The 12,500-nt window shown below is 53.2% G+C and overlaps 2 non-coding genes across 2 annotated transcripts; both read right to left on the bottom strand.

Annotated features, from left to right (window-relative positions):
- Nucleotides 1-526: 526 nt before the first annotated feature.
- LOC145654120 (5.8S ribosomal RNA) lies at nucleotides 527-680 on the bottom strand. Its single transcript, XR_014120351.1, has one exon. It is a non-coding gene; the product is annotated as a 5.8S ribosomal RNA (ribosomal RNA).
- An 882-nt stretch (nucleotides 681-1,562) lies between these two features.
- LOC145654108 (18S ribosomal RNA) lies at nucleotides 1,563-3,401 on the bottom strand. The gene has a single exon (XR_014120339.1). It is a non-coding gene; the product is annotated as an 18S ribosomal RNA (ribosomal RNA).
- Nucleotides 3,402-12,500: the final 9,099 nt, after the last annotated feature.

The following is a 12,500-nucleotide window of genomic DNA, read 5'->3' as shown; positions in this document are numbered from 1 at the left end:
ACGTCACGGACGTGCCACGGACAGGTCGGCCCGTAAGGAAAACGCCAGAGGCAGAGCCACCCGAACCCCGACCCCCCCACCCCCCCACCCCCCCCACCGGGGGAGGGGGGGGGGGAACGCATGTAACAACAACCTCCCTCCGCTCGCGCACGTAACGGAACAGAACAGACACCTTTCCGTGATCCGCCTGCGCAGGGGGTGAGAAAAGAAGCGAAAACGTGGGCAGCCAAAGCGGAGAGAACCCACCGGCAGCCACGCTCGCTTCTTTCTCGGGCGCAGGGGACCACGTTCCTGGCCAGGCCAGGAGCGGAGCCGAAACGAACCGAAACGAACCGAAGCGGGGGAGGAGAAGCTTGTGCACGGAGAACGGGCACTCAACCGCAGCGAACCCACCGACCGGATCTCACCGAGACAGCGACCGGGAACCGTCTGCTTTTAGGAAGACGGAGGCCAGGGGGCACCCCCCCACCTACGAACCTCCAACCGCGGTCCCGCCTGAGAAGGCAGGTCCGACAGATAGGAATAGCGACCCTCAGACAGGCGTAGCCCCGGGATGGACCCGGGGCCGCAATGTGCGTTCGAAATGTCGATGATCAATGTGTCCTGCAATTCACATTAGTTCTCGCAGCTGGCTGCGTTCTTCATCGACGCACGAGCCAAGTGATCCACCGCTAAGAGTTGTACTCTTTTATTTCAGGCTCAGTTTAGGTCTTTCACCACGACTACAAAGACAGGTTTAAAAGGTTTCACCAACCGGTCAGGCGCCCCCGTCTGCGAGTGTTGAAACGGGCGCGGGGTTGCGCTTTGCCCACACGCCCCACGTGGCAGACGAGTCAGTCTTTGAACCGCGGCCCTCCGCGCCCGCCCCGTCCGACCCCTCGAAAGGGGTGGAACTCACGTAGCGTGGGCCAAGCCCTAGGTACCTGCCGGGGGTCCCCCTGAGACTCCTTTCTGAGAGAGAGAAGCAGGGGAACCGGCTGCGCCACCCACCACCACCACGCCCCAGGACGCCGGTGGGCGGACGAACACAGGAAGGGCCATGGCCTGCCCCACGAGGAGCAGCGCTCGCAACCCCCCCCGGAAAGTCCGCTCGTCAGCGAGCAAGGGGACGGGGATGAATGACAAGGACAACAAAATAGGAAAACCCCTCGCGGTGGACGGAGGCAGCGGCCGTGCGAGCGAGAGGGAGGGCGCGGGACGGACCCGTACGACCCGCTCGACTCGCAGGCGCTTCTCCTGCCGGCAAGGTGAGGGGAAACCGGCCTTCGCCCGACGAGCGGGGACGCCGAGTTTTTTGAACGACGCGTCTCTCGCGCTGGAACCCAGAGAATACCGGGGCCTGCGGGGGGGGGGTGCTGAAGGACGACGCGGAGGAAGAGGCGGAGGACGAGGAAGGGGTGGGAGGGACTAGGCTCCTCCTTTATGCCTTCTGTCCAGCCTGACCTGCAAGCGACCACGTGTAACAGCAACCCCGAAGACCCTTTCGACCCTGGGCCCCGACGCGGGGGGACGGCGAAGTCGAGGGGGTCGGGAGAGGAGGCACGCCGGACAGCGTTACCCGTTAATGATCCTTTCGCAGGTTCACCTACGAAAACCTTGTTACGACTTTTACTTCCTCTAGATAGTCAAGTTTGATCGACTTCTCGGCGCTCCGCCAAGGCCCGCGAGGAGCCCCGGCGGGGCCGATCCGAGGACCTCACTAAACCATCCGATCGGTAGTAGCGACGGGCGGTGTGTACAAAGGGCAGGGACTTAATCAACGCGAGCTTATGACCCGCGCTTACTGGGAATTCCTCGTTCATGGGGAATAATTGCAATCCCCAGTCCCCATCACGAATGGGGTTCAGCGGATTACCCGCACCTCTCGGTGTAGGGTAGGCACACGCTGATCCAACCATTGTGGCGCGCGTGCAGCCCCGGACATCTAAGGGCATCACAGACCTGTTATTGCTCCATCTCGCGTGGCTGAACGCCACTTGTCCCTCTAAGAAGTTTGACGCCGACCGCGGAGGGCCGCGTAACTATTTAGCATGCCGGAGTCTCGTTCGTTATCGGAATTAACCAGACAAATCGCTCCACCAACTAAGAACGGCCATGCACCACCACCCACAGAATCGAGAAAGAGCTATCAATCTGTCAATCCTTTCCGTGTCCGGGCCGGGTGAGGTTTCCCGTGTTGAGTCAAATTAAGCCGCAGGCTCCACTCCTGGTGGTGCCCTTCCGTCAATTCCTTTAAGTTTCAGCTTTGCAACCATACTCCCCCCGGAACCCACAGACTCGTGGTTTCCCTCACGCTGCCCGGCGGGTCATGGGAATAACGCCGCCGGATCGCGGGTCGGCATAGTTTACGGTCGGAACTACGACGGTATCTGATCGTCTTCGAACCTCCGACTTTCGTTCTTGATTAATGAAAACATTCTTGGCAAATGCTTTCGCTTTCGTCCGTCTTGCGCCGGTCCAAGAATTTCACCTCTAGCGGCGCAATACGAATGCCCCCGGCCGTCCCTCTTAATCATGGCCCTGGTTCAGGAAACCCACAAAATAGAACCGGAGTCCTATTCCATTATTCCTAGCTCAGGTATTCAGGCGAGAAGCGGGCCCGCTTTGAACACTCTAATTTTTTCAAAGTAAACGCTCCGAGCCCCGTCCGGACACCCAGCCAAGGGCATCCGGGGGGCACCGGGAGACAGGGTCTGAGACAGGCGGTGGCACGCCTCGCGGCGGACCGCCAGCCCACTCCCGACATCCAACTACGAGCTTTTTAACTGCAGCAACTTTAATATACGCTATTGGAGCTGGAATTACCGCGGCTGCTGGCACCAGACTTGCCCTCCAATGGGTCCTCACCCATGGGTTTAGGATACGCTCATTCCGATTACAGGGCCTCGAAAGAGACCTGTATCGTTATTTTTCGTCACTACCTCCCCGTGTCGGGAATGGGTAATTTGCGCGCCTGCTGCCTTCCTTGGATGTGGTAGCCGTTTCTCAGGCTCCCTCTCCGGAATCGAACCCTGATTCCCCGTTACCCGTGGTCACCATGGTAGCCGACTATGGTACCATCGAAAGTTGATAGGGCAGACATTCGAATGAGACGTCGCCGCCGCGGAGGGCGCGCGATCGGCCCGAGGTTATCTAGAGTCACCAAAGCGGCCGGGGGGCCCGAGCCCCCCGGATGGGTTTTGGGTCTGATAAATGCACGCATCCCCCGAAGGGTCAGCGCTCGTTTGCATGTATTAGCTCTAGAATTACCACAGTTATCCGAGTAACGTGTGGAGCGATCAAAGGAACCATAACTGATTTAATGAGCCATTCGCAGTTTCACTGTACCGGCCGTGTGCACTTAGACCTGCATGGCTTAATCTTTGAGACAAGCATATGTTACTGGCAGGATCAACCAGGTAGTTTGCACCGTGGTCTGGGATGAACCACGAGTGACATCCGCCTCCCCTTCCGGGGGCTAGGAAGCAGCGGGTTGTAAGTGCGTGCGCCGTCAGGTCCAGACGCCATACAGGGCTACCCAGGACAGCTTCCGCGGCCAGTGTAAACGTGCTCGCGCACCGCCCTCTGGCCTTCGGACGCCGACCTCTCACCTTGATGCAAAGCTGTCCCATCCGGTCATGCCCGCACCGTACCCCGTCCACCTCCTCCGGAGGTGCGGACGGCCGACTCCAGGTGCTTTCGGCGTTCCCTCTCTTCACGCCGTTTTGATTTTCGTGGGCCGCTGGTGGGGGGACAAGGGAAAGACCTCGTCGAATTCCCTCCCCCCTAGCCTCGCTCAACCTACGTTTCGTGATGTAACCAAGAAGAGTGATTCGTGGGCCCAGGTAGGTTTGAAGAGGAGGCCAACAAAGCAGGGCACTCCCTTCCTCCCAAACCACAGACACCAGTATAGGACAACTGAGTAGACAGACTGGCCGTCTGAGTCTCCCCCAGAGAGTTCTGGGATGGGTTACAAATAACCCCCACCCCCCATCAGAGGCTTGACCCGCTAGAACCAGGGAGGATCTGTCAAAACCGCTCTCCACATCAGAAGTTCTGGATCAGCCGGGGCTGGTCGGCAGACGTCCACCTAAGGCCGTGGCCTAACCCCGTGTGGGGGGATAGCGCTCGCACCCGTACACGTGGACACCCGCTCGTCAAATGGCTGGCTCCTCACTTACCGTAGGGGGAATGGTTTGCCTACCCCTGGCGGGTCTGGTACTCCACTCTACCAAACAAGGAAGCAACACACCAATAGACCCCTGCAACACCGGGCAGCTTTGGGCAGTGTCACTACACTCCTCCTTGTTCTTCACGTTCCTTCCGTGGTGATTTTTTTTTTTTTTTCGTGGCCATTGCCGTGCATGGCTTCCCCATCGCTTTGCATGCTCTCCATTGCCTCGTGCTGCTTCACCATTGGTCTCACCTGGAGACCGAAGCCGCTCTCCCAGTAACCCGATGGTACCTGGCCAGAAAACCCCGTGCCCGATTTCATCTAGGACAAGGGCCAAACCACAGACCGTGCCCGTCCAGGGTCAACCCCTGGTCGGACAGGCCTGGTGGGTCGATACCATGGATGTGGCAGGCCGACGAGAATCCACTGGTACATTTACAAACACGCCCACCCTGGTGGCATGGCTGTACGACCCATCGTCGAAGCACGCTGCGGCGGACTGAGCCATTGGATCCAGTTGCCTGGGCGTACACTCAGCCCAACAGACGCACTCGGGTCGGGGAGAGCAAAGCAGACTGTGTGCCTGGATGTGCCCACTTCCATAGGGGAATCGGCATGATGGTTCACTTAACCCGAGGAGGGCTCCCCTCGCGGGATAAGCACCCCCCTCGGGGGATGGGGGGGGGGGGGGCATCCAGAGCACACCACTTTCCGGTAGGGGACAGGCGTTTGATCATGTGTCCGAGGGAGAGCTCCCCTTGCCGGCCGAACACCCCTCGGACTCCCCTTGGGCTTCCAGAGAACGCCACTGGATGAATTTAGTGCTTGGACCCCATTGATTCTCTTTGCTCTCCCATATACCCGACGGGACCTATTTGCAAAACCCCGTGCCAACCAGACCTCCAGGAAGGGGGCTGGCGGCTAACCATGCCCAGCAGGGTGCACCCTGGTCGGACACTTTGGGAGGGTCGAGAGCCTGGAAGTGCCACCCGGGGGAGTAATTCTGATTTCCGTTTTAATGCACTCAGGGACAGCCCGAGGACCTCTGTAGTGCACCTGAGGCGGACTGAGCCGTCGGGTCCAGGGGTCTGGAGTTCGGAACCTCCAGGGTTCACCTGGCTGTTCTCTTAGCCCGGCAGGGTGCACCCTGGTCGGACACTTTGGGAGGGTCGAGAGCCTGGATGTGCCACCCCGACGAGTAATGAGTTTTCCCTTCGTATCTCTTCCGGACCAGGTCCGATTCGCACGAAACTCGCTGGGCATGGCCAGGAGCGCCCCCTGCTGCCCACGCCACCGTCCCCGCGCTTCTACTCCCGAGGGCCGAGGAGACAGCGAAGCGTGGGTCGGGTCGCCTGCTTCCAGGGTCTCCCTGGTACTCTCCAGTCTCCCGAGTCCATCGGGTCCGACCTCGTATTTTTAGCCCAGACGGGGAATGAGAAAGGGGCCCCCGACCGCCCGAGGGCGGGCGCTCGCTTCTCAGCCTAGGAACGTCCGATTCCCACGAAACTTTTACGCCAGACGTTCCTGGCAGCGAGCGCGTTCAAAGGTGACCCGCGCTGCTTCTCTCCTCCCAAGGGCCGAAGAGATATTCGTCTTCAAACCCGACCGGCCCTGTGTTTGCCGCCCCGGCGGTTTTAAAAAATCATAGCGTAAAAACGGTGGGTGCGCTTCGCCTGCCGCTTGGACAGCGTTAAACGGCAGCCCCGGCTCTTTCCAAAGGGCCCTCAACCGACTTTCTGCTCCCAAGGAGCCCAGAGATATGAAACCGATAAATCAAAACCCCGTGCCAACCAGACCTCCAGGAAGGGGGCTGGCGGCTAACCATGCCCGGCAGGGTGCACCCTGGTCGGACGCTTTGGGAGGGTCGAGAGCCTGGATGTGCCACCCCGACGAGTAATGAGTTTTCCCTTCGTATCTCTTCCGGACCAGGTCCGATTCGCACGAAACTCGCTGGGCATGGCCAGGAGCGCCCCCTGCTGCCCAGGCCTGGCTCTGGGCCTGGGCACACTTCATTCACTTTGTACCTTTAAATCATACTACTACTACTACTACTACCACCAGAATTCCAGGGCCAAGAGGTCACACAGTCATACACAGCAAAGTAGCTCTGGGCCTGGGCACACTTCAAGAAGTTTGTCCCTTTATATAAGCCTAGAAATAGACTTCCAGGCCCAAGAGTTCAAACACATTCATGCCCAGCAAAGTAGCTCTGGGCCTGGGCACACTTCAATCACTTTGTGCCTTTAAATCATACTACTACTACCAGACTTCCAGGCCCAAGAGGTCAAACACAGTCATGCCCAGCAAAGTAGCTCTTCTGGGCCTGGGCACACTTCATTCACTTTGTGCCTTTAAATCATACTACTACTACCACCAGAATTCCAGGGCCAAGAGGTCACACAGTCATACACAGCAAAGTAGCTCTGGGCCTGGGCACACTTCAAGAAGTTTGACCCTTTATATAAGCCTAGAAATAGACTTCCAGAGCCAAGAGGTCAAACACAGTCATGCACAGCAAAGTAGCTCTGGGCCTGGGCACACTTCAAGCACTTTGTGCCTTTAAATCATACTACTACTACTACTACTACTACTACTACTACTACTACTACCAGACTTCCAGGCCCAAGAGTTCAAACACATTCATGCCCAGCAAAGTAGCTCTGGGCCTGGGCACACTTCATTCACTTTGTGCCTTTAAATCATACTACTACTACCACCAGACTTCCAGGGCCAAGAGGTCAACCACAGTCATGCACAGCAAAGTAGCTCTGGGCCTGGGCACACTTCAAGATGTTTGACCCTTTATATAAGCCTAGAAATAGACTTCCAGGCCCAAGAGTTCAAACACATTCATGCCCAGCAAAGTAGCTCTGGGCCTGGGCACACTTCAATCACTTTGTGCCTTTAAATCATACTACTACTACCACCAGACTTCCAGGCCCAAGAGGTCAAACACAGTCATGCCCAGCAAAGTAGCTCTGGGCCTGGGCACACTTCAATCACTTTGTGCCTTTAAATCATACTACTACTACCAGACTTCCAGGCCCAAGAGTTCAAACACATTCATGCCCAGCAAAGTAGCTCTGGGCCTGGGCACACTTCAAGATGTTTGACCCTTTATATAAGCCTAGAAATAGACTTCCAGAGCCAAGAGGTCAAACACAGTCATGCCCAGCAAAGTAGCTCTGGGCCTGGGCACACTTCAATCACTTTGTGCCTTTAAATCATACTACTACTACCAGACTTCCAGGCCCAAGAGTTCAAACACATTCATGCCCAGCAAAGTAGCTCTGGGCCTGGGCACACTTCAAGATGTTTGACCCTGTATATAAGCCTAGAAATAGACTTCCAGAGCCAAGAGGTCAAACACAGTCATGCCCAGCAAAGTAGCTCTGGGCCTGGGCACACTTCATTCACTTTGTGCCTTTAAATCATACTACTACTACCAGACTTCCAGGCCCAAGAGTTCAAACACATTCATGCCCAGCAAAGTAGCTCTGGGCCTGGGCACACTTCAATCACTTTGTGCCTTTAAATCATACTACTACTACCAGACTTCCAGGCCCCAGAGGTCAAACACAGTCATGCCCAGCAAAGTAGCTCTGGGCCTGGGCACACTTCAAGAAGTTTGACCCTTTATATAAGCCTAGAAATAGACTTCCAGAGCCAAGAGGTCAAACACAGTCATGCACAGCAAAGTAGCTCTGGGCCTGGGCACACTTCATTCACTTTGTGCCTTTAAATCATACTACTACTACCACCAGACTTCCAGGCCCAAGAGGTCAAACACATTCATGCCCAGCAAAGTAGCTCTGGGCCTGGGCACACTTCAATCACTTTGTGCCTTTAAATCATACTACTACTACCAGACTTCCAGGCCCAAGAGGTCAAACACAGTCATGCCCAGCAAAGTAGCTCTGGGCCTGGGCACACTTCAATCACTTTGTGCCTTTAAATCATACTACTACTACCAGACTTCCAGGCCCAAGAGTTCAAACACATTCATGCCCAGCAAAGTAGCTCTGGGCCTGGGCACACTTCAAGATGTTTGACCCTGTATATAAGCCTAGAAATAGACTTCCAGAGCCAAGAGGTCAAACACAGTCATGCCCAGCAAAGTAGCTCTGGGCCTGGGCACACTTCATTCACTTTGTGCCTTTAAATCATACTACTACTACCAGACTTCCAGGCCCAAGAGTTCAAACACATTCATGCCCAGCAAAGTAGCTCTGGGCCTGGGCACACTTCAATCACTTTGTGCCTTTAAATCATACTACTACTACCAGACTTCCAGGCCCCAGAGGTCAAACACAGTCATGCCCAGCAAAGTAGCTCTGGGCCTGGGCACACTTCAAGAAGTTTGACCCTTTATATAAGCCTAGAAATAGACTTCCAGAGCCAAGAGGTCAAACACAGTCATGCCCAGCAAAGTAGCTCTGGGCCTGGGCACACTTCATTCACTTTGTACCTTTAAATCATACTACTACTACCAGACTTCCAGGCCCAAGACGTCAAACACAGTCATGCCCAGCAAAGTAGCTCTGGGCCTGGGCACACTTCATTCACTTTGTACCTTTAAATCATACTACTACTACTACTACTACTACTACTACTACTACTACTACTACCAGACTTCCAGGCCCAAGAGTTCAAACACATTCATGCCCAGCAAAGTAGCTCTGGGCCTGGGCTCACTTCAATCACTTTGTGCCTTTAAATCATACTACTACTACCAGACTTCCAGGCCCAAGAGTTCAAACACATTCATGCCCAGCAAAGTAGCTCTGGGCCTGGGCACACTTCAAGATGTTTGACCCTTTATATAAGCCTAGAAATAGACTTCCAGGCCCAAGAGGTCAAACACAGTCATGCCCAGCAAAGTAGCTCTGGGCCTGGGCACACTTCATTCACTTTGTACCTTTAAATCATACTACTACTACTACTACTACTACTACTACTACTACTACTACTACTACCAGACTTCCAGGCCCAAGAGGTCAAACACAGTCATGCCCAGCAAAGTAGCTCTGGGCCTGGGCACACTTCATTCACTTTGTGCCTTTAAATCATACTACTACTACCACCAGAATTCCAGGGCCAAGAGGTCACACAGTCATACACAGCAAAGTAGCTCTGGGCCTGGGCACACTTCAAGAAGTTTGACCCTTTATATAAGCCTAGAAATAGACTTCCAGGCCCAAGAGGTCAAACACAGTCATGCCCAGCAAAGTAGCTCTGGGCCTGGGCACACTTCATTCACTTTGTACCTTTAAATCATACTACTACTACTACTACTACTACTACTACTACTACCAGACTTCCAGGCCCAAGAGGTCAAACACAGTCATGCCCAGCAAAGTAGATCTGGGCCTGGGCACACTTCAAGAAGTTTGACCCTTTATATAAGCCTAGAAATAGACTTTCAGGCCCAAGAGGTCAAACACAGTCATGCCCAGCAAAGTAGCTGTGGGCCTGGGCACACTTCATTCACTTTGTACCTTTAAATCATACTACTACTACTACTACTACTACTACTACTACTACTACTACTACTACCAGACTTCCAGGCCCAAGAGTTCAAACACATTCATGCCCAGCAAAGTAGCTCTGGGCCTGGGCACACTTCAAGATGTTTGACCCTTTATATAAGCCTAGAAATAGACTTCCAGAGCCAAGAGGTCAAACACAGTCATGCCCAGCAAAGTAGCTCTGGGCCTGGGCACACTTCAATCACTTTGTGCCTTTAAATCATACTACTACTACCAGACTTCCAGGCCCAAGAGTTCAAACACATTCATGCCCAGCAAAGTAGCTCTGGGCCTGGGCACACTTCAAGATGTTTGACCCTGTATATAAGCCTAGAAATAGACTTCCAGAGCCAAGAGGTCAAACACAGTCATGCCCAGCAAAGTAGCTCTGGGCCTGGGCACACTTCATTCACTTTGTACCTTTAAATCATACTACTACTACCAGACTTCCAGGCCCAAGACGTCAAACACAGTCATGCCCAGCAAAGTAGCTCTGGGCCTGGGCACACTTCATTCACTTTGTACCTTTAAATCATACTACTACTACTACTACTACTACTACTACTACTACTACTACTACCAGACTTCCAGGCCCAAGAGTTCAAACACATTCATGCCCAGCAATGTAGCTCTGGGCCTGGGCACACTTCAATCACTTTGTGCCTTTAAATCATACTACTACTACCACCAGACTTCCAGGCCCAAGAGGTCAAACACAGTCATGCCCAGCAAAGTAGCTCTGGGCCTGGGCACACTTCAATCACTTTGTGCCTTTAAATCATACTACTACTACCAGACTTCCAGGCCCAAGAGTTCAAACACATTCATGCCCAGCAAAGTAGCTCTGGGCCTGGGCACACTTCAATCACTTTGTGCCTTTAAATCATACTACTACTACTACCACCAGACTTCCAGACCCAAGAGGTCAAACACAGTCATGCCCAGCAAAGTAGCTCTGGGCCTGGGCACACTTCAATCACTTTGTGCCTTTAAATCATACTACTACTACCAGACTTCCAGGCCCAAGAGTTCAAACACATTCATGCCCAGCAAAGTAGCTCTGGGCCTGGGCACACTTCAAGATGTTTGACCCTGTATATAAGCCTAGAAATAGACTTCCAGAGCCAAGAGGTCAAACACAGTCATGCACAGCAAAGTAGCTCTGGGCCTGGGCACACTTCATTCACTTTGTGCCTTTAAATCATACTACTACTACCAGACTTCCAGGCCCAAGAGTTCAAACACATTCATGCCCAGCAAAGTAGCTCTGGGCCTGGGCACACTTCAATCACTTTGTGCCTTTAAATCATACTACTACTACCAGACTTCCAGGCCCCAGAGGTCAAACACAGTCATGCCCAGCAAAGTAGCTCTGGGCCTGGGCACACTTCAAGAAGTTTGACCCTTTATATAAGCCTAGAAATAGACTTCCAGAGCCAAGAGGTCAAACACAGTCATGCCCAGCAAAGTAGCTCTGGGCCTGGGCACACTTCATTCACTTTGTACCTTTAAATCATACTACTACTACCAGACTTCCAGGCCCAAGACGTCAAACACAGTCATGCCCAGCAAAGTAGCTCTGGGCCTGGGCACACTTCATTCACTTTGTACCTTTAAATCATACTACTACTACTACTACTACTACTACTACTACTACTACTACTACCAGACTTCCAGGCCCAAGAGTTCAAACACATTCATGCCCAGCAAAGTAGCTCTGGGCCTGGGCACACTTCAATCACTTTGTGCCTTTAAATCATACTACTACTACCACCAGACTTCCAGGCCCAAGAGGTCAAACACAGTCATGCCCAGCAAAGTAGCTCTGGGCCTGGGCACACTTCAATCACTTTGTGCCTTTAAATCATACTACTACTACCAGACTTCCAGGCCCAAGAGTTCAAACACATTCATGCCCAGCAAAGTAGCTCTGGGCCTGGGCACACTTCAATCACTTTGTGCCTTTAAATCATACTACTACTACTACCACCAGACTTCCAGACCCAAGAGGTCAAACACAGTCATGCCCAGCAAAGTAGCTCTGGGCCTGGGCACACTTCAAGAAGTTTGACCCTTTATATAAGCCTAGAAATAGACTTCCAGGCCCAAGAGGTCAAACACAGTCATGCCCAGCAAAGTAGCTCTGGGCCTGGGCACACTTCATTCACTTTGTACCTTTAAATCATACTACTACTACTACTACTACTACTACTACTACTACTACTACCAGACTTCCAGGCCCAAGAGGTCAAACACAGTCATGCCCAGCAAAGTAGCTCTGGGCCTGGGCACACTTCATTCACTTTGTGCCTTTAAATCATACTACTACTACCACCAGAATTCCAGGGCCAAGAGGTCACACAGTCATACACAGCAAAGTAGCTCTGGGCCTGGGCACACTTCAAGAAGTTTGACCCTTTATATAAGCCTAGAAATAGACTTCCAGGCCCAAGAGGTCAAACACAGTCATGCCCAGCAAAGTAGCTCTGGGCCTGGGCACACTTCATTCACTTTGTACCTTTAAATCATACTACTACTACTACTACTACTACTACTACTACTACTACCAGACTTCCAGGCCCAAGAGGTCAAACACAGTCATGCCCAGCAAAGTAGATCTGGGCCTGGGCACACTTCAATCACTTTGTGCCTTTAAATCATACTACTACTACCACCAGACTTCCAGGCCCTGGAGGTCACACCTTCATGCCTAGCAAGGTTGCTTTACACCTGCGCACACTTCAGACCGTTTCACTCTTTTAATCATTCAAAGTACCACATTTCCAGACCCAAGAGGTCACAGAATCATACCCAGCAAA

This window comes from Electrophorus electricus, unplaced genomic scaffold, assembly GCF_041902795.1.
Source record: "Electrophorus electricus isolate QZ-2024a unplaced genomic scaffold, ASM4190279v1 Scaffold122, whole genome shotgun sequence".
Taxonomy (NCBI): Eukaryota; Metazoa; Chordata; class Actinopteri; order Gymnotiformes; family Gymnotidae; genus Electrophorus; species Electrophorus electricus.
Note: the sequence above shows the minus strand (reverse complement) of the source record. Positions and strands in the feature narration are given on the sequence as shown.